Raw genomic sequence first — 21,921 nt, 5'->3', positions numbered from 1 at the left:
ATCCATACACAATTCCGTTGTTTAGGAGTTCAGACACTGGCAATAAAACGTGTTTCTTTTCGTCTAAGCTGCACCCTTATTTGTTTTCCTCGAACAGTAGAATAAATACCTACCGACTGACATGTCATCTATGGACCCCCGGCCCACAACCGCACGGTTCCTCCACGTCTGCGGCTGAGCAAAGGAGTTGCACGCACGCGCAAGAAAGGAGGCCGGAGGAGTGAGACTGAGGAAAAGAAGTGAGAGCGGCGAACAGCGACGATTCTGCGCATGTTCAAGGCGCGGATATTGGGGTAGGAGTTTGCGCATGAGCAGAAGTGTAGGGAAAGCTGGAGAAGGGTTTGGAGGCGGTATTGACAGCTGTGTAGGCAGCCCGCGTTCCCGGCATGCCCTGGGGCGGCGGGGTTGGCTCTAACGAATTTGAATGAGGAGCCTCAGCGCTTTCGGCGCCATTTTCGAGTGATGCCTGATCTCATCAATCTAGCGGGAGAGACGGGATAACCTGTCCGAGATTATAGCGCTACTAGGACTCCGCCGAAAAATCTCTAAAAAAATCGCCAAAAATTACTTCGACCAAAGGGCAGTCCGTGGGGCTTCGCCAGGGTTGCCGCAGACGGTAAGAACCTGAAGAAGTAATAGCGGGACCTGGGAGGTGGCAGTGGTGGGACCGTCAGGCGTTGGGGGGGTGCTGGGAGTGGGCACTGCGTCCGCCCTCATTTTAATTGCTAAAAATGCGAGGAGATGGGTTGGGGGTAATTGGGTGTCTGGGAGTGGGCGGCGGCGGGCGGAATGTGGCGGGAGCGCGGAGAGACGGGGGCGTGGGGGGAGGGGAGTTGCAGTTTGAGCGGGACGCGGACGGGCTGCAGCGGAGCAGCCGCCGCCCAGCGGATCTGTCAGCCGGACCCCCCGCCCGGGGCCGGGCCCGGGGCGCGACGGGGCTCCGCAGGCCGCGGCCCCTTGACAGGAGAAGGGGGACCAGCGTCCCCTCCCCCATTTGCCGAACCGAGCCGTCTTTTATCGCAGTTTCCCCGGCCGGGGCTGAGTGCCGCGTTCTCGTGACATGAAACTTAAGGTCGGCAGAAAATTAAGAACCCGGAGTGGCGGGTGCCTCCAGTCCGTCGTGTGGACCTACCTTCTGCAGGACCCAGCACTGTATATTGTGCTTGACGCCAAAGCGTGGGGTGCCCTAGGAATGTTGAGTTTCACAGCGTAGCCCTCCGGCTCCGCGCTCCTGGGTCCGGACAGGGGTAACCCTGACGATGTCTGGCTTTTCCAATTTGGGTAAGATAGGGCGGAGGCAGACTTTTGAGGTTTTAGCGGGCTCCTAGGAAGGATGCTGGGCTTTCGCTTTTTGCTCGGGATTTTTGTCATTTGCTCTCACGGTGTTGGTTTTTTCGGGGGCGGGGGGAGACAGGGCTTCGAGCTTGCAATTTCCTTCACCCAGTTGCACTTTTCTTAGAAGACTTTTTCCTTCTCCAGTCTTTGAAACATGTCGCAAGGATAAAAGCAATCTGTGAAACTATTGATGTTTTCCTCCCGAAAAGTCTTAGCCCGGACAACTTAACGGTAATTTTGTAATCCCCACCTTTTCTCGGGAACTCTCTTGACTCTGAGGCGGAGGGAAGAGGGCTGTTATTTGTCTTTCCCTTTAGTGGTTTTTTTATCCTCGTAGTTTCTACCAATTCTTAGCCGACAACTCTTGAATGATTTGGGCCGGTGACGGCTTTAACTTTAAGTAGTACTTTATAAATAATGGCATTTGTAAAAATTCCTCATTAAAGATATATTAGGTTTTGAGTCTTTTTCTGCGCTGAAGGCACCACTGATTAACCCTTTGCTGGTGTGGTGTTTTGCGTGTGGGGCGCGCGGCTCTGGGTTGCGAATATGCAGGAGATGGGTTTTGCAGCAGCAGTTCAATTGTTCGCAAAGAGGAATAACGCTTTCTGGGAACCCGCAATCTTACATTCTTTAGGACCACCTGCCTAAAGTGTTTTTCCTCCTGGAATTGTTGTAACGATTGATCGATTTCTTATTTCTATTAAGACTAGAGGACCCGCCCTCATTTAGAATCTATCCCCGAGGAGAATAGGAGAGCGCAATGTGATGTTTTTCAAAATGTATCTAACGGAGTTCCCAAAACACCACCGGACTTGTCACCCCCCTGATTGGCTGGAAGAGAGCGGGACTGGGGGGTTTGAATGTTGAACACTAGATTACAATTCTCGACTTTCCGAAAAATTATACTTTTAGAGAACACGGAAATAGGAAACGTTAAGACGTCCCCGTTGGTGGGGGGGGGTGAGCTGGAGTTTAATATTTTTTTCTTCCATAAAGGACTTTCGAATGGTTCTGAAATGTATATTAAAAAGTAAAACTGAGGAGTCACTTTTCTTAAAAATTTTAATTCTGCTGGCTGAAATTGCAAGACTTTAACGTATTTGCCCCCGTTCTTTTTTGGTTAAAAACTGACTGTACGATCTAGGTTTTTTATTTCTTTGACAGAAATTTTTCAACTTAAGCTACATATTCGATGGAGATTACGGGAGAATAGTTTCTTTTATTTTGATGAAAAGAAACTTTAATTTTCTTAGGAATGAGCTTCTCCACATTCTGCATAAAAATTGGATGTATTTAAATTTTTTTCACATCTAACTTAAAATACATGGATTTTGCTAATTCAGCCATTGCTGTGGACTTAAAACTTTATTTATAAGAAATTTATCTTGCATAATTTAAACAGTACAACAGGTAAGTATGCACAGGTGCCCATGTATGATTTCATTCCTTTGATAAATTCACTGTGAAGAAATATAATGCATACAACAGTGTGGGTGTGTTGTGTCTTACTTGGTTGGTTTTCAGTTGATTTTTGTTTAATGTTGCTTGAGACAGCCGTCAATATATTTCTATTTATTACCAAGCTTGTCATTCCGTTTAATTGCATCTTGATAAAAGGCGGGTGTGGTTTTCAAAGAAAATCGGTAAACTCAGTGATAAACAAAATAGCTGCAGATGCTTTTTTAAATATTTTTTTGAATTTAATAGAAATCAATGTTGTTTTATGAATAGGGGTTGAAATTTTGAAACTTACAGTTTATGGTTTCATATTAGGTCAAATATGCATTGTTAGAAAATACTCAAATGAAAAGATTCCACGACTTTTATAAATCTCTGTAGGGTTATAAATATAATTTATATTGAGATATTGAGTGGAATAGCTGAGTTTGTAAATCATACTATTGTGTATTGCCTTTATAACAGGAATTGCAATTACAGAATCTTTGTTCATTACCTTTTTTCAAAGCTGTTTATTTTGAATCATCTCATGAAAATTTCATGAAAGGTGCTAATTATCCTTTCTATAAAATTTGACTTAATGAAGTTGTAGGAGACCCCATTTCTATTGTAAATGTAATTTTATCTATGATACCAGGTCTAGCAGGTTTTGCTTTTTTAATTTTTATTTGGGGTTTTGTGTTTTAATTTTCATTCAAATTATTATGTGACTTGCAGAGTTCTGAGGGTGGGGTGGGAAAAGACTTTAAATTCCACCAGCCTGGTTAAATTTAACCCTACTTTTTTAGTGCTTTGGTTTATGGGATTTTTTTGTTTTGAGGGGTGATGGTGAAGAATTGTTTTGTTTAATAAGCCATTTTTAAAAGAAGTGAAGGATTCCTTTATTTAAAATACTACACTTAAAGTTTGAGAATGCACTAGCACCTAAATAAAATCCACAGCGTTCAAGATATTTTCCCTTGTGATGCTAGATAAGAGGAAGATTTGGGTTTTTAGATTTGTGGGCATGTAGGTATGACAGCCAACAGTTGTATTTTTTTATTGTTATGTGTATTACACATATTACTCTGGAAATTGATAATTCTAATTTATTTTCTATTGTGAGGACTAGAAAAGTCATATATTATCACTGGAAAATAATGATGGGGAAAGGTGTTGCTACAGTAGCTCTTCTCTTTTTAAAAGCTAAGTTTATATAATGTGAGGGAGAGGGAACTAGAGGAGGTAAGGTGTTTGTCTTCCGGGTAGCACTGATTTTCATTTGTTTGCCTTTCATAGTATTTTTAAAACTCCAAATAAAAGTGCAATTTAGTCTTTGTTTTAATGCTGCTAATTTGTCTTAGTTGTACATTTACAAAATGCAGCCTCAGGTGTTTACATGTAGCACCACATTTTTTTTCTGATCAAATTAATATCACTTTTAACGTTATCAAGAACTGGAACTAAGGATGAAAATTTCAAAATAGCTTTCGTATTCTGGATTCCCTGTTTCATCATGCTTTGTGTACTACATTTTTGTCTGGTTTTTGTTTTGTGAAAACGTGTGTAAATATACATTTCTGTTTATTGGTATGCAGTTACTATTCAGAATGTCACAGTGTACTTCATCTAGAAATACTGATATTGGTCAGTTAATTTGGTTTACTAAAAGAAAAAATAAATGCCCAGAGACTATTAGATATCTCTTCTACATGATACGTAAGTTTTCTCCAATTAAAAAGAATCAGACACAATATTTTGAAATTTTATTCTATAAAAATTTATCTCATTTCAAAAAATTAATGGCCTTAAATTTGCTCTTGCCTTTTTTTTCCTTTTGTTTAGTGAAGCTTAGTAATTCCCACAGTGATTTTTTTTTTTTTTTAACCCTTTTTGGGAAGAAACAGGTTATTTGGTCTTACAACTAGAAAACACTTCTTCGAATTGTCATACTATTCATTTACATGTAGTTTTATTTCTTATTATTAATTTTTACTCAGCAAACTTAGAAACACTGGCCAGGCAACTAATTCTGGCATGTTATTAGGCTCAGACTATGACTTGCTGAAATTTGGTATCCCCAAATCTCTTTAAGACCAAAGGAAATCAGTAATAACCAACACTTTCTTTCAAATAAGTGTCAAAAATTAGATTAAGCCATTTTTGCTTAAATTTTTACAAGTGACAGTATTAGAACTTTAAAGTTGTGATTGTCTTAATATTTTAAGAGTAACATCAATTTTAGAATATCACATTACTAATACATGTTTGTATATTTGTCTGTTTGCATATACAAATAATTGTAAAGCCTTCCTATAAATATTGCTTTCGTATAGGGAAATGATTTTCTTTTGCCTTTTTTTCTCCTCTTCTCTGTCTCCTTTTAGGATCTCCTTTTAGAAAGACAAGTTTCAAATACTGGAATTGAAATTATGTATATAATTCTTAACATTTTTTATCAAATTATGAGAAGTTTAATATACTTTGGTTTATTCCAGTCTTATTTCACTAAAAAATCTTTGCACTGAAAAGACTTTGCCCTGGGTTCTAAGTTAAATAATAAACTGTATTTTGTAATAGATTTGGCATTGAGTTATACTATTTCAGGGGGTTTTTTTACATCTTTTTCTCTTACACACATTTGGTTTAATATTTGTCTTACATTCAAACGTCTTTTGTTCTTTATTATCTAGTATTTGCTGTTTCTCTGCTATTTAAAAACTTAACATTTGGCATGGAGTACATACTGGTTTCTACTATTTTTCTGTGATTTTTAAAGTTACGATACCTTAATTTTCAGAGTGCTCAAATACAGAAAACTTTGTGTCTTTTGAGGAAGACTGTGTGGAAGTGACTTTAATTTTTAAAAGTGTCATGGTATTTGGATTGGTATTTGTCAGTTACATTTGTGTAGCTTTTGTCATTAAACAGTCAACTATTTGGCGGCAGAGGAATAAAGTTTTTTTGGTTTTCGTATCTTTTCCTAAGCTATCCTTAAATAAAAGTAGAAAGCTCTGAGCATTATGGTTAACATATAGTATGTTACAAGCCTTTGGTAATTTAACTAAACTTTGTATTTTTAGATGGTTGATTGCCGCTATATCATTGAGATTCAGGTGGAACAAATGAAGAAGCTTCTTGAATACATTTGATTACACCACATTTATTTGGAAATATTAAAAAAACCATTGGCCCAGTAGCCATCCACTTTTACTAATAAATATTTTGCTTAAAAATTTAATTGTAAATTTTGTTCTGTTAGAACCATAGTGTCTTAAAATATTCAGAAATATCAGTATAATTTGTTCACACAGGCAAGGCAAAAGACTAAAACTTAGTAATGGTAATTTCTGTCATCATTAAAATATTCGATGATTTGGGGAGAAAGGTAGTTTAAAATCTATCCTTTGAATAGTTTTTTTTAACTATGGATTTTATGAGTTTTGGAGGCACAAACTGTATTTCTGATATATTCTTTATGGAGTCCCCTTTAAATGTCCTCCAATACTTACCTACACACACACACACACACACACACACACACGCACAACTTTGAAAATGAATGCCCTAAAGAGAAATGAAAGCAGAAACATATTAATCTGATTTGCTTGAAGAGGCTTCAGATGATAAAGCATATCACAGGTGTTTCTAATCAAGTTATTTCTACTTAAGAAACATTATTTTCAAGTTAGGTTTTCTTTGAACACGGGCAAGATTGGGGTCATTTTGAAGATTTTACCTCAGTGTTCAGGAATCAATTGTGGAGCTTCAGGAGGCGGAAATCTGTTGAGTGTCTTCATGCTATAATACATGACATTTTTATTGCAGGTTTTGACCTTTAGGAGAGAGCCAATTCTGGAGAACAACCTAACTTCTTTGATTGAACACTCACATAATGCATTGGAACATGATAGGAGATTAAGGTATACTAACGAATTTTAAAAGGGTAATATTTTATATCTTTGCAATATAATTGGACTAGACAGTAAAGCTAGAACTTTTTTAAGTGATCTAAAATCAATAAAGATTTATTAATAGAAATCTGTGAAGTGGCTCAAGTGGACTTCTCTTGCTTATTAAAACTCCACATTTTTAAATATAATGGATAGTCTCACTATGTTTTATTAGGTCCAATTCCAATTGAAGTTATTCTAAAAATAAGTACATAGAGTGATTTTTCTTTTTTCTTAAGGTTATATATATATGTGTGAATTAAATAGGACTTTCCGTCTCAAAATGGGAGGTTTAAATCAAATAGAATTTGGTTCTCAACTCTTTGGCAGGTATAGTGATAGATAAAGCCTGTAAGATTAGATAAGATTAGACTATTTTAAGAGAATTTAGAGTATTCCAAATACCATCCTAACCAAAAGTGGCATTTTGGTTGAAACTGAAAAACCCACTTTCTTAAGCAGAAACTACTATCTTACTCATAAATACTCTGAGTAAAATATTTAAATTATTAATATGAAAAATTGCAACTCTAAAAATGTAAACTGCCAAAACTTCCAGTAACTTATTTTTACCTCCAAAATACTTTATCAGAAGAGCCACTTTTCTAGTTTATTTATTTTCGTTTTTATAGTTTTAGTTGAAAGTTTCAGATACTTACCTAATAAAAATTTTGATTGCTAAATAGTGATCTAATATAATATAAATGAATTTATTGAACAATATTACTAAGTATTGATTAATTTTTCCATGTTAAAAATATTAGTCTCATGATAAAGTACTAACCATAATTTTAAAAAAAAACTATTTGCTAAAGTGAGGTCTTCTAAAATAGAGCATACTACAGTTTTTTCTTTAAATTTTTTTTCACCTAAAAATATTTACTTTATACATATTAGATATGGGAGATAAAGATTTATTTTCATAGAAAAATGTAATTTAGTCTTAAGAACGAAGTGTAATTGTGGTCACAGAACTGCTTGTATCTTTAAACAACGTTCAGTTTTTTCCAAATTCTCTAATGTGTGTTTGAACATTGAGATATATACCAAAATATTAAAAACTAATATTTGATATTTATTATTAGATATTAGATAATCCAGGAATATGAATCCACTAACAGTTAATGTTACATAAAATGTTAAAATTTAATAGAAATCAGTTTAATGTAAGGGTGACGTTCAGGTATTGATGTCATCATACTGTAAAGTGTCACTATATTGCTCGAGATAAATACAAGGTATAGAATATCTTTATAACTTAGACTTGAGAATGTTATGAAAAAGCAGCTTAGTTTGAATAGGATCAAATCGAATACAACCCCCCCCCCCCCGATTTAACCAGTGATTTTCAGATTAGACAACATTAAGATGAAAAGTGAAAAATACGGTTTCTGAGTGTCTGGGGAAAAAAAAAAAAAACTAGATACAGTTTATCACTTTCAATCCAGATATCTTTTACACACAGCCTACTATTAAAGGGAGGAATAAACATAGCTTTTGAATTCATATTTTAAATAAAGACATAAATCCACAGAGTTCTTTCTGATTTAGAGTGTTAATGATTTGAGATCTTCAAAATTGTCAAAACTTACTGTTTGAACACAGACATTTAGCATCATAAAATCATCCCTCTATAGCTATATATTGGCTTATAAACTTCCAGATTTTTAGCTTCCTAAATAATTTAACATCTAAGAGACTTGATGCAAATATTAATAGTTTTCTTGTATTTGGTCAGCTCTTACAGAGTAAGAAACTTTAACCTAATTAGTAGTGTATGTTATTTTAGGAGACAAGTTAATAAAGGCTTTTACTGCTATGCGTGATTGGCTAGCCTTTACCCCTTAAAGGACATTTTCTAAGGATTTTGAGTGTTTTAAATTTGCAAACCTGATTATATCTAGCTAAGCCTTGATAAGTAGTTTATTATGTCACGATTTGGAGGAAAGGTTTTACTATGTTATTTTTTTTTTTTCACTGATAGACTTCTTTTTTGTGCAGCAGTTACATTTTTGGTTAAATGCACTTTCTGGGTTAAATGACATTCATTTTCTCAAGAAAAAATTCTTAATTGTTCCTAAAATATAGCTATACTGTCAGTGTTCCTGTTTTGTTGAAATAGTTACTCTTGGGGGAAAAGAATATTTTGGATAAACTAGAACAGAAGTAATTTAACATGTCTACATGTGAAGGGACTTGAAATTATTCATTATTAGTCATTGATGCATAATTCTAGTTTATAAGGACAACATATTTGCAGTTTCTCAGCTGTAACAGCTTCCTTTATTGAGATTTTCTAATGTTGCTGAGAATCATTAAAGAATAGACAATTAACTTTCTTAAAATGTTTTTAAATGTTTGAAGCAATTTTGTATATATTTGGGGTTATTTTCTGACCAACAAATAAAATATATACTTAATCTATTTTTTCTTTTCAGAATTTTATTTTTTAAGCATCTTCAAACTGTGTTATTTAATTAATGAGATGATTTAAATTTTTCATTAAATATTTTGAAGTAGAATTTCAGTCCTTAGCACCCCAAATCACACTTGGTATTTCATTAACATACATGATTTGACTTAGTTTTGCTTTCTTGTTTCATGATGAGAGTCACTTGGAAGAGAAACTTGCAGTGTGTTTCAAATGTAGTTCCTGAGACTGATTAATCTGCTAGTTAATAGTTTATTAATTTATTACTGTTTTATAAATGTCTTAATTTTTAAAAATTCTTTTTTGATATTTGCTGTCAGTTTTTTCCATTCTCTGGCTTTCATAATAAAAATATTTAGTACTTTTGTTATCCTGTAATCCTCAGAATTATTTATTTTATTTTTATTAGCATTATTTGGTTTTGGACTGCTGCTAAGCAGACCAATTGTTTTTGTAATTTTTATAAAAATAAAATATTTTCCCCTTTTTCCCAAAATATTTTGATCTGAATTTTCAATATTACTGTATTTGATACTTCTATTTTAAAAAATCCCAAATCTAGCCTTCTTGACTAGATCTTATTTAGACTTATCAGCCAATTCTAGTGTTTTAAAAATAATTTATAGATTCCTAATTTTTCTGACTTCTTAAATATTTTTCAAAATCAAAAATTGCCTAAGGTATTAAAGGATAAAGATTGCATTTAAAATTGAAGTTATAAATCTATAATTAATATCACATTTAAATTTAAAGATAATTTGACAGAATAAATATTTCTCTGTTACTCATCATTGATCTTATGTACTTATACTCAGTTTTTAGCTTTGTAGTACACATTTAAAGTAGATAAATTACAAGAAGGAATTTTTTTAAAGGTTGGAGTTTTTGTTAAATATTTATGGACTAAAATCTTACTTCTTTGTTAATAGGATCTGATGTCAAACATATGGTGATGATTAGATATGTGGAACTTGGGAGCCTGGAACTTTTTATAAGCAAAATATAATTTCATTTCTTGATTAAAGTTTAGGTACTTATTTTCCAGTAGAGTGGATAGGAAAGATAATACAGATTTATGAATTCATGCCAAACCTTGTTAAAACTCTTCTGAGAATGTTGATAATTGAGTTAAATCTAAACTAGGAGCTGAAGATCATTACAAGTGTCATTAATTTTTTTCCTTAGATACAGTATAGGTTCCCTTTCTGATCAGAACATTCATTTTGTCTTTTCTTCTTCTCTTCCCATCCTAATTTTTAAAGAAAAAATTTCTCTTTAAGCAATTTTATCATAGAATGATGAAAGCTGACCAGTTAGGTAGGTTGGACTAGAGTCATTTTTGTCTTCTGTGTCAGTTGCATATGCTTTTCTTAACTTGCTGCTTCAGTAGCAGCAGCAACAACAATGAATAAACAAGTATCACCACAGCCCTTGTTCTTGTCCCTTACAGCTGGGAACAGGGACTGGGAGATTGCTACTGCTTGTCAGCTGTTGCATAGAATAGCATCAGTATGCAATAATGGTGGCCAAAGGAGCCTGCAGGAGCTTTTACAGACCAGGTAGGAAGGGCCCAACTGTCATTATAACCCATATATAGTATAATGAATATATTCTTTGACAAAAAGTTACTTTCTTCCAAGCTGCATAAAGGAAACTTAGTTTTCTGCTTATAGCTCATAGACTTACATTATTTTCTATTATGTACTGTGTGGTTTTAGTTCATTTAATTTTTATCAGTTAATTCCATCTGTTTGAATGGAAAATCCTCTTGTTTCTGGAAGTATGTTTGGTGTGTTTCGTGTTTTTCACTTTTAAGCTGGTAGATTGAAAAAAAATTATTAGTTACTGGATAGCACAAGTTAGGTGTTATATTAAGGAAAGAAAAGTTGACTGTGGCCACACAGGAGTGTTTCTTTCACTTTGGATCCATATTCTGGGCCTATATTATCTTTGTTTTGTAGCCTAGTCTAAACAAGGCCAAATTCTTGTTGATTTCACTATAACTAAAAAAGAATACCCCATACTGCTTAGTGTTTAATTTAATCACAAAGCAGGCTACAGCTGGAAACTCAGTAAGTCTTCACATTTTCTATTAAAATGTTGTATATCTGAACTTTATATCTAGAAATAAAGATTATTCTAAATCTTCTGGAAATAAGGCTTTGTAATATAAATAGGGTTTTTTTTATTTTTACAATTTGAATTTGCACATATTTGCATAACCTAAATATCTGTGCATTTTTCTCATCTTGTACCTGAATAAAATTACAATAGGTCGTAGTTACAGGGAAGTGAATATTAAATTGCTATTAAAGTTCCAATTTTATTTGTAGCATTCTAGGTGGAAAACTACAAATGACATTTTTAGTGTATAAACCTAATGTCCCACTTTAAAGTCTTGACATTTGCAGTAGCATTCTTTTAAAAAGGTAATCATTGTTTTTCCTTGGTTACCTTCATTAAAATCACAACTAATCACACCCACTCTTAATGTTTTCCATTTCCAATAACAGTAAATTCAGAATATGAATTTTCTCCTAATACTATCAAAACAAGCTTTGTTGTAGTATGTGCTTACCTGAAATAATAAATGAGCCTAAAACCTGGTCTAACATGAAGTGTCAAACATACTCAACCATAACTTTTTTTTTTTTTTTTGCTATTACCAGGATGTTTGATGTAATTCATGTTGATGTAATTTAACAGGTAACATTTTAATTAGTTACCTCTCTTAATTAAAAAGTGAGTTACAAAATCCTTTATATTTAAAACACCTTGTTTTTACTATGAATTACTAAAGTGTCTGTGGACCAGAATAACTTAGAAGAACAAAGCATTTTATCAGACCTGCTGAATCAGAGTCTCTGGAGCCCTAGGACTCAGGAATTTGTATTTTTTACAAGCTCCAAGTGAGTTTTTTAAGAAGCACCACATGTGAGGAGCACTGCCCAAAATGAAATGGGGGAGGATTCTTCACAATAATTAACCATTTATATTTTCTGCTCCCCCTACCCTCTTTGGTCATTGCGGATCTAAGCTTAGTAACTAATGCTGAATCTTATCATTTCTACCACAGTAGTTCTAGATGAAGTCTTGGTATTTCCTCAGTCATATGAGGAAAATCTCTATCATGAAAGCTTTATTTTTGTGCAGGTACCTTAGGGCAAATTTTAGTCTCTTTTGTTTAAAACATTTAGTATACCTATGTTAGACCTACACTTGATAAAAACAGAAGGATTTGATCACTTAAGAATTTTGAAAATACTCCTCTAGATAGTGGCTCTTTTTCTTAAATGTACTTCGAGATCTTGGAGAAAATGAACTTTTCATATGCTCCTTGTGGGAGCATCTGACAATATCTTAGTAAAATTGAGTATACATAGGCTTGAACCTAACAATTCCATTTCGTAGATGTTCTAGATAAACTGAGACATGTATGACAAAGTCTTATTACTTTTATTTTTAATAGAAAAAAAATCAAAAGCACTGTAAACATTAAGCAACAGGAGAATGGTGAATTGTGGCATAGTCATATGATGAACTGTTTATTATACTGCTATTAAAGTGAGCTCTGTGTATGATCATGAATGAATGTCTTCAGCAAAAACAAACTACAAAAGGATATGTATTATATAATAACATTTATAGAATGTGTATATATGATATTACATTTTAATAAACCTTGAAAACAATGATATGTTTTAAGTACTTGAATTTATAATAGTAGTAGTATAAAAGCGTGCATTGGAAATAAATTCCAAATTCAAGATTGTGATTTTATGTTAGGAAGGTTAATGGGATCAGGGGATGGTACAGAAAGGACTCAACTATATGTATTGTCTTTTTTTCTTTAAAAAAAGACACATAAAACAAAATAAGCATGGTACTATATTAGAATTCAGTCAGCAGGCCACGGGTAGAATGTGGGGATTCATTTTGGTATTGGCTTGATTTTTCTGTGGATTTGAAGATTTTTAGGATTTTAGATTGTTTAGATTGAAGATTTGTGGATTTTAGATTGTTAGGTTCAAGCCTATGTATACTCAATTTTACTAAGATATTTTTTACTAAGATATTTTTTCAAATATATCCAAAAATTGTACTGTCTTTATTTTGGTGAAGATATTCTACAATAAGATGTGTACTTAGAATGCTCTATTAAAAGCATAGATGAGTTTATTTTACTTACTCTATTGTGTATCTTGTAGTAAGTGCTTAAGCATTAATTAGTGTAAGAACTACAAGTTATAGTCATGGCCCACAGAAAGTAAACATTCTAGCCAGTTTAAATTAGTATATTTTTCAATTTTTTCAATTTTAAAGATAAGCTGTAATGTTTCCTTTCTTTGCATACTGGCTTTTAATACTTCCTGCTCTTGTAAATAAAGAACAACCTTGGAAACAATTTTTCTTATCACTACTCCTGCATTTTTTCATGTAATTTCATAATAGTATTTTCTATTGCTATGGCTATAGATCATAACATTATTTTCCAACATATCTTTAAGCATTTGAAACCCCAATTTAAGCTCTGTATTTATACTGTTTCACAGTAGAATTCTTGGGCAATATATGGATTTTTAGATTTTGCAATTGTGTACATGTGTGTATGTATATGCCTGAGAGAAAGACTGGTCAGTCTTGAGGTATGATCTTGAATTTATCTTAAAATATCTGCAATTGTGTGATGTCCTCTAGAAGCTCAGTGTGATCCAAGTTAGACATTGAAGTATGAGCTTTAGTTGCATTTACATATTTGACTTTTAAACTTTGAGAAGGTAATAGTAATGGAGAAAAGAAATTAAGAGCTCAGTGTGCTCCATGTTAGACATTGAAGTATGAGTTTTAGTTGCATTTACATATTTGACTTTTTTAAACTTTGAGAAGGTAATAGCTATTACTATTAAGAAGCTATTAAGAAGAGAAATTAAGAAATTAAGCTGCTCTGGACTAAAATATACAAATGCTGCTGGGTGTTTATAATCTGTGGTTGTGCTGTATAAGGATCAGAAAATCATGATTATCAACCCCATTGAAAATTTTCTAACTTTCATAATGTAATCAAATTTTTAAAGTCTTCACTCTTATTTTTTTCCTAGATTTGATATTGATAAAATGAAGACCATAATAAAACAGTCCCCTACTTAGCCCAGCAGTTCTTATCTTGTAAGTATTAACTCTCAATTAATATTTAGTATTAACCTCAACCATTTTTATAAAAAGTTAGTGTTTGGTTACAGGTTTTGCTTTATTTCTGAATTTTTTTCCTACTAGCCTAGATTAACAACTTTTTTTTTTAGAGCAAGTGGGGTGGGGGGCAAGTGCAGAGGGAGAGAGAGAATCTTAAACAGGCCCCATGTGTTCAGTCTGATGCAAGACTCGACCTCATGACCCTTAGATCATTACCTGAGCCGAAATCAAGAGTGGGACACTTAATCAACTGCGCCACCCAGGCACCCCTAGATTGACAACTTTCTTACTCCCCTTACCCCCTACACATTGAAGTTTGGTATTGATTTAACCCAATTTAGAGCAAGAATAATGTCATTGCTTTGGGTAAGTTTCGATTTTGAGAAGTATTTTACAGCCAGGCCCTATCATCTCTGAATCTGAGAATCACAATCTTAAACACTTTCCTTCAAAGGACTTTATATATGACTAATTATCTTTTTTATTATCATCATGAATCAGGTTTACTAACAATTATTTAATGGCTTTATAAATTATAAATATTCACTTGAGAAATAGTTTTTTCATTTATTTTTGCATTTCACTAGATTGCACTGTAGACTTTTTTGTGAGATACCTAAAATTTAACTTTTAAACTTCAGAAGGTAGGAAAAATAGGAAGGCAGTCACTTTTCCTTCCTTTGATATATGCATGTACACACCTTTCTGAGAATAAGAAATGTTCTTACCCTGATTGATTTAAGTTTTGAGAAACAGATTTTTTTTTTTTAGGCTTTTATTTATTAGAGAGTGAGAAAGAGTGAGCATGAGCAGAGGAAGGAGCAGAAGGAGAGAGAAGCAAACTCCCCACTGAGCAGGGAGCCCTGTTGGGGCTTGATCCTGGACCCTGAGATCATGACCTGAGCAGAAGGCAGACGCTTAACCACCAACTGAGCTATGCAGGTGCCCCTAGAAACTTAAAAATTCTAACAGGTTAGCTGAAATCAATGTCATACCCCTAGAAAAACTCTAAAATCAAGGTCATGGTAACTGTACAAGATAACTGTTTTCCTGGTAATCAGTAACCAAAAAGATTCATTTCTATCTCTTCCTTGAGCTAATTCTATATCTCTAAATAAACTCACGTGCATCTGTTTTCTGTCCTTGGTGTTGAGGGATCGCCCATTGAAGTGAAAACCAGTGCATCAGATTCTTCTCCTATCTCATCTAATACCATTATATTAGTGACTTGGTAAATAATGTATATGTGTTGAGGAGTGACCTTGTGATCATAGAAGATCAGCCATTGAACTCAGTAGTAGTTTTTAGGGTAGAAATCAATTAAATATTGAAAACCTTTATTAATGAGCCAGTTGGAAGAGTAGTAGCCAAATACCACAGGTCACTTCTTTCTCCGATTTTTTCCTTTTTATATTTTTGTCTCTGGAAAACTAGAATGGAAACATTTACAAATCCCCAAAGAATCCTATATAGCTTAGGCATAAGTTCCTTAATTGGTCCCTTGGAAGCCAGCTCAGTTTTACTTTAGCTTAAATCTTAGAAAAAGAAATCTTTTTGATTGGTATTGAACTCCCAACTGTATATACTGGAGAACAGTCAGCTTTTCAAAAAGAAATAGGTATCATTTAACTTCTAACAGATTTATAAGCATAGATAACGTCACATTCCTAATCTTATTTCATCTCCTTTATAAATTTCTAAGCAAATAACCTTTCTTGCATATTGTCCAGCATCTTTTAAAGATAGGTCATTTGCTATATTTTATAATTGCAATGTTTTCTGGTTGTTCTAGGTAGTATGTGTGGAGTTCTCTTTAATCTTAGTTATTAAAATGGTGATTTTTCCAATTAAACGGTGCCTAGAAAAATGGGTACATAGTGACAGTATTCAGTAATTTTATATGATTATGTGGGTATATCCCCTCATCTGTCATTCTCTTATGTTTGTTTAATGCCATTCTTTCTTCAAGAAAGGGGTATTTTTTTAAACTATTCAGAATGTGGATATTCCAGAATTTATAGAATATTGGTGTTTCATTATATCTAATGCTGTCAGAATTAAATAATAGCAGTGTTTCAGGTTCATTTTTACATATTTTTGGTTCATTTTTATATTTATTGCTTAACATAAAACGTTCAGAAATAATCATATTTCTTTCCTTAATTTCCCACTTTTTCTTTTTTGAGCAGTATTTTGCTTTTTTACGTTGCAGTTTGGGGTACATATGCTTAAATTACATATTTCCGTTGTATAAACTTAAAATAACTAGGTATGTCATTTGGTGCTAAATGAAATAACACCTTTAGGTACACTGTCAGCAGTTAAGATCATTGCTTCTTTCTAATCTATTACAGCAGAAATTTTAAGACACTGACTTTTTAAATAAGAAACAGAAGATAAAGCAGAAAATTCATTCAGGGCTGTCATTGTTAGTCCTATAAAAAAATTTAAAAAAAGGTCATGGAAACAAGTGACCTTGTAATTTAGGAGACTGATTATTTTCCTGTTATAGAGAACTAGTCTAATATAAATATAAATGACAAAAATTATTTCTCACATTGGACTGAGTAGGTAAGTTTTTAGAAATGTTATCAAAGTTAAGAGAATAGCAATGGCATGCAATTATACCATATTAGAAAAAAATTGTCATTTCTTGAATTATAAATAATGTAGGAAGACTTAGGTGGCTCAGGCAGTTAAGCATCTGCCTTCAGCTCAGTCATGATCCCAGAGTCCTGGGATCAAGGGCCCCGGAGTACAACCCCACCGCCACCCCCACCTCCACCCCGCCCAGCTTTCCTGTTCAGCAAAGACTCTAATTCCCTTCCCCCCTCCTCCATGTTCTCTCTCACAAATAAGTAAGTAAAATCTTTACAAAAAGTAATGTAAATGTGGGGCTGACTAAAAGTACTGTAAGTAAAATCAGAATGTTAGTAGGGCAGTAAGTAATTAATATTGCAACTGATATAAATTCTGTTGTATTTTCAATGAAAATGTAATGCTTTTGGTATGAGTTACTAAATATAGCTGAATAGTCTATTTTTACATATTTGTGATTGAAATTTACTTTTCTATAAATTGCTATCTACCTGTGGCACTCATGAGGAAATTTTAATTATCTTGAATAATTTTATAATGTGAATGTTTCTGGGAGAAAGATTTGTGACAAAAGAGATAAAAAAAGAACAGATTGCTCTTTCGGCACTTTGATTAGTGGTAAGCAGTGTTTACAATCAAAAATTTACAAGGGTGCTAGGTACTGTCAGCATTTAGTAGTAAAGAAGGCTTGCAAATACCATTTGATATTAATTTAGTTAAATATATCAAGTCTAAGCTCTTACAAGGGTAAGTCCTAAGGTTATGAGCATAGAGAAAATTTACAATGTGCTACAACCGTTTTTCAGTCATTGGTCAAATAACTGCTCTTTTTGAGAATTAGATAATGTTTAATTAAATGTCAATTGTTCCTGTCTTTAAGATCTTAAATGTTTGACATATATGTGTTCAACAGAGTAATTTAAATTAATAAAATCTGATCTTTTGTCTATGCAAGGCTGTTTCTGCTGTCAACAAAGTGGTAGCCATAAAATTTGAGTTTTAGTGCCAATATTACAGAAAGGAGTTGGAGTCATTATTTACCCTTCCTGAGCAACTTCTCAGTTCAAGATGGATGAGTCAAAGAATATTGAGAGGGAATTTCTTATTTATGAAGTTACTTTTGATGTTTTCTTAGGAAAATGAAAACAAGGGAAAATTTAATAGCACAGGCCTTAATTAAAATAGGAAATAAACATACACATATGATAAATTCTGCTGTAATAGGGATTTCAAGTTTAAGCGTACATACTACATAGGTAACAGTCCTAGACTATTCAGTGCAGTCTTGCCCTTTGACACTATCTTTTTGACTAAAATTGAGTTTTCAAGGTAATTTCTGTATGAAACAGGAATAAATTGAATGCAGAATTGAAACAGATACATGTCAGGTTGTCAGTAGTCACACCTGACTTTTTAGTCTAGACTGCTAGTTTCAGTCTTCCTGGTACATACAGTAAATAAATTTCTTAAAATTTTTTTCGGTTTCATTTTCATTTAATTTTCTCCTCAAGTTATTTCTTTATGCCCCTTATAGTTAATGCCCTATTGTCAGAACTTAAATGCAGATTGTTCTTCAAATCCTTAATAAGACAGCTTGAAATTTTCTAAAAGTCAGTTTTTTTAAATTTTATTTACTTGAGAGAGAGAGCACACAGAGGGGCAGAAGGAAAGGGAGAGGAAGAGCATCTTAAGCAGACTCCCCACTAAGCACAGAGGCCCACACAGGGCTTGATCTCACAACCCCAAGATCATGACCTGAGTTTTTGTTTTGTTTTGTTTTGTTTTGTTTTGTTTTGTTTTGTTTTTAAGATTTTATTTATTTATTTGACAGAGAGATCATAAGTAGGCAGAGAGGCAGGCAGAGAGAGAGGGGGAAGCAGGCTCCCCGCTGAGCAGAGAGCCCGATGCGGGGCTCAATCCCAGGCCCCTGAGACCATGACCTGAGCCGAAGGCAGAGGCTTAACCCACTGAGCCACCCAGGCGCCCCATGACCTGAGTTGTAACCGGATCTCAGGCTGCTTACCTGACTGAGCCACCTAGAAGGCCATAAAAGTCCTTTTTTTTTTTTTTTTTTTTTGACACAGAGAGAGAGATCACAAGTAGGCAGAGAGAAAGGAAGGGAAGCAGGCTCCCCGCTGAGCAGAGAGCCCGATGCGGGGTTCCATCCCAGGACCCTGAGATCATGACCTGAGCCAAAGGCAGAGGCTTTAACCCACTGAGCCACCCAGGTGCTCCTAAAATTCAAATTTTTAATTGATCTATAGTCATTTTATTTTAATCCTCAGAGTTTTAGAATTAGAACCATAATAGATAAGCTTTTTTCCTTAATGGTATAAATTAAGTCATTTGTAATAATTGATAAAAAAATAAAATTCTCATAAGAGAGATTTCAGTTCATTATATAATTTCATCCTTTGGCCCTAGATAGGTCTTCTAAAAATAGTTTTTCTGTCTTTTCTCTAGGCTGAGCATACCTAAGTCTTTCCACTGGTTCTCATAGTATGAATTCTAGATCACTAGTATCCTGCATATTCCACTTTTGGATCCACTACGTTTTGTCAGTATTCCTTCAAAAATATTGCATACAGAACTGAGTGTTCTCTGTGTGGTTTGAGGTACACAGTACAGTATTTCTCTTATGAATAAGATCTGTTAGTGCACCCTGCCTTATTCCACTAACTTTCTCTTTGTCATCAGCACTGTTGGTTCATGTTCAATCACAGTCCACTGAAACCCTGTTTGTCCAAAGTATGTTGCAAACCCTATGAAGTTACATTCAGCAGTCACTTATTAAATACCTGTTCACTACTAGATGTGTTCATAAAAGTTTAAATTTGTACAGTTTTAACAGGGCTATGAACTGGGCATTACTAACCCATTTTACAAAAAGGAAACTCAAGGTTCCATGTATTGAAATAACTTACTGAAGATAAGGATTCATGAAGGGTAAAGCCAGGATTCCATCTTGGGTCTCCCAGATTGAAATTCACTGTTCTGTATCTTTGCTGCCTCAGTAAACTATTTCTGCTGTTTATTATATTGATAAAATTGGAAATGCAGAAATTTACTATTAAACTCTTTTGCACTCAGGATGATTTTAGAGCCTAGGAGAGATACCTAGAATTTTTTATGTTTTTGTTAAGTGCAGTAATGCCTTATATAAACTAGATTAACTGAAATTACAGCAGCATTAAGATAGAAAGTAGATATGCCCAAACAAAAATGTTAATGGAATCAAAATTGGAGTGACAAATCATTTACAAGGAGATGAGGGGTGAAAACCATTAATGCATATAAAATTTGTAGCTTTTTTATTGTGTTTTAAGTTTTTATTAAATTTTTTACCTAATATGAAAACTAAGGTATTTAAAGATTTCTGTGTACTCAGATTCATCTTCAAGTTGACTTCTTAAGCTGTCTAACCTTTCAAAATGACTGTTTTTTTCCTTAGAAGATCATAGAAATGAAAAGTTGATATATATCAAAAGCTAATAAAGATAATTAAAAGCCTACAAGCCAGAATATAAACCACCACACTTGGAACTAGGACTTTGATAAAGGTAAAGGACAAGAACTGAATGGTACTGTTTTCTAATTTTTTTTAATAGCTCTTTGTTTGGTTCTGCATCTAACCAGTAAGGCTCTTCCCATATCTAGTTAAGGAATGTGGCTTTTCTTTTAGCCAGCAAAATGGAAAGCACAGTTTACGGAATGGAGGTACTATAATGTTTTTAGTGGACTAAGGTATAAAAGTAGAAAAATGGTGTGGACCATACCAGGAAGCATTGGTAGGTGTATAGGTTGTCCAGTTTGAATAGATTGAATGGATGATAGATATAAAATAATTAAGCCAGTTATTTGCTCAACACAGTACTCAGAATTGAGAATAATTTTCTCTATTCAGAAGTTCTTATAAATGGGCAATTCAGTATCATCCAGAAAGGTTGACGTAAGAATGCACTAGAGAGAATACACTTAAGTTGTCCTCAAAGTAGGAATAAATAGAAAGGGGATTAGGAGTATTTTAGCCTCCAGCAGCAGCTTCAGTGAAGATTCAGAGAGCAGGTGGGAATATATAGCTTAGGAGAATAAAGAACTGAAAACAATTTATTAAAAGCATGATAAGTAATTTTATTCCATTTGCTATTTACCTGGTGGCCACAGCACATGCCTGATCAGTTTTTGTCCACTTATAAATACTTTCTATGCTTCTCTAACTTACAGGAATCTTTTCCCTAAATGTATAGCCACCAATACTTATAATAATAAAATGAATAATAATCCCTTACTGTAATAACATTTAGTTTCTCTTGAAATTCCTGATTATTTTAGAAAGGTCCACATACCGTATTGGGTTGTCATGTCTCTTAAAAGAGACTTTTTAACTGGAGTGGTAGAGGGTTCTAATCGGAAAGAAGTAGGAAATACTGGATAGGTCCTAATTACACAAACCTTGATATTTTGGGTGTTTATCTGTCTGTATTAAGCAACTGAGCCACCAAAGCTCCCCAAAACTTTCAGTTTCTTAATAGGGTAATAAAAAATTATTACGTTAAATAAAATTGTCACGCAGTTTAGTTAAACCCCATAACTTGGGCCTATTCTTGAAGATATTACAGCATGACTAATTTTAAATTTTCTCCAGGTAAGTAATCAACATTTCATACCATGAGTGTAGTATTCCATTGGCCTGAGCAAGTATAGTCATTCTGTGACCCAGGGACTATGTAGCCAGCTCCTTACCAGGTTTATGTTGCAGGATTTGAAGCATACTTGAAGAAAGTAGTTATTACAAATAGTCTTGATACCAGATTAAAAGTGAAGTTAAATATTTAAAAAACCCAGTGCAATGTACTAATACATAGTGGGTATGTCCAAACAAAAGAGCAAAAATATTTTCATGGCATGTATTAATATCTGAATATCTCTATCATGTGATGAAGCCCTCTGTAGATTCAAAGAAATTTATAGTTT

At 33.8% G+C, this 21,921-nt stretch overlaps 2 long non-coding RNA genes across 2 annotated transcripts in view; both read left to right on the top strand.

Annotated features, from left to right (window-relative positions):
* Positions 1-93: 93 nt before the first annotated feature.
* LOC116877377 overlaps positions 94-21,921 on the top strand; it is a 73,982-nt gene continuing 52,154 nt past the window's right edge. The window contains exons 1-4 of the long non-coding RNA XR_004384627.1: positions 94-616; positions 1,480-1,566; positions 6,604-6,698; positions 14,259-14,325. This is a non-coding gene — a long non-coding RNA (uncharacterized LOC116877377). The remainder of the gene's footprint in view (positions 617-1,479; positions 1,567-6,603; positions 6,699-14,258; positions 14,326-21,921) is intronic.
* On the top strand, positions 15,281-20,502 carry LOC116877379. Its single transcript, XR_004384629.1, has 3 exons — positions 15,281-15,321; positions 19,411-19,562; positions 20,399-20,502. It is a non-coding gene; the product is annotated as an uncharacterized LOC116877379 (long non-coding RNA).

This window comes from Lontra canadensis, unplaced genomic scaffold (assembly GCF_010015895.1).
Source record: "Lontra canadensis isolate GAN:19392208 unplaced genomic scaffold, GSC_riverotter_1.0 scaffold51, whole genome shotgun sequence".
Lineage (NCBI taxonomy): Eukaryota > Metazoa > Chordata > Mammalia > Carnivora > Mustelidae > Lontra > Lontra canadensis.
Note: the sequence above shows the minus strand (reverse complement) of the source record. Positions and strands in the feature narration are given on the sequence as shown.